Genomic DNA, 834 nt, shown 5'->3' with positions numbered 1-834 from the left:
TTTGCCAACTGACTGCATTAGTAGACCTAACATTAATGAGGAAGACTTTTTCAACGGCTCTGGATGGGACAACATCTTGCTAGAAACAAACGTTATGTGGTGGAGGGGAGGAAGGCTCTTGGCCGGTTTTCGAGGCCATGGTGAGAATTTATACATTTGTTTGAGTAGTTTTGATCTTTTGAATGACAAGAAATTAGCTTCAAGCTACTGGGGACACAAAGTGAACTGAAATACCTTTCCAACCGTATCTTTCTATGATGGTTAGTACAGCTTCCCTACAGTCTCAGATAGCAGTCTCGGATGGGAGACACTTCATGAGTGGGAATATCCCAGGACATTACATATTACGCGAGTATACCCTTTACCAACGTCACTCTCATTCATGCTGTATATTCTGTTCACTTGCAGGTTTCAGAGAAGGCTGGTAGAGCTCTCTATGAGTGTGAGCTGTGGGAGATAACCCAGAACTGACAACCACCTAAAGAAGAGGTGGCGATAATGGCTCTCCAAGAGGAGGTTGTGAGTCTGAAGGCTTTTATTCAACAAGGTTTGTAGAGTGTTTTCATACAGATGTGAACTTTTACATTAAAATTTACATGTTTAACTTTAATGAAATAGCAGCTTCTTGGTTGTACAAGTTTAGTAAAAATTTGAGGATGAAACTAACTTTTCCTTTCAGTGTGTATCTGTGTGCTTCTCTCTTCTGTGTATATGATATATTAGTTGTGTTGTCTCATTTAAAAGTGTTAGGCTGTCTGTGTGGACTGCTTCACATTTTTTCGCCTGACCATCATAGATCTTTTCTGTGTTAGTAAACTGTAACTATTTGAGGTC

The 834-nt window shown here is 39.9% G+C and overlaps 1 long non-coding RNA gene across 1 annotated transcript in view; it reads left to right on the top strand.

The window, feature by feature from the left end:
* The first annotated feature begins 401 nt into the window (after positions 1–401).
* The window catches only part of LOC143136688 (uncharacterized), an 803-nt gene continuing 370 nt past the window's right edge, over positions 402–834 (top strand). Inside the window, exon 1 of the long non-coding RNA XR_012989400.1 lies at positions 402–547. This is a non-coding gene — a long non-coding RNA (uncharacterized LOC143136688). The remainder of the gene's footprint in view (positions 548–834) is intronic.

The sequence above is a fragment of the Alosa pseudoharengus genome, unplaced genomic scaffold (genome assembly GCF_046254945.1).
Source record: "Alosa pseudoharengus isolate Yale_2024_CS ecotype anadromous, Long Island Sound unplaced genomic scaffold, YU_APseudo_1.1 YU_APseudo_1.1_scf_20, whole genome shotgun sequence".
NCBI lineage: Eukaryota > Metazoa > Chordata > Actinopteri > Clupeiformes > Clupeidae > Alosa > Alosa pseudoharengus.
The sequence above is the reverse complement of the archived record's forward strand: the minus strand, read 5'-3'. Positions and strand labels throughout refer to the sequence as shown.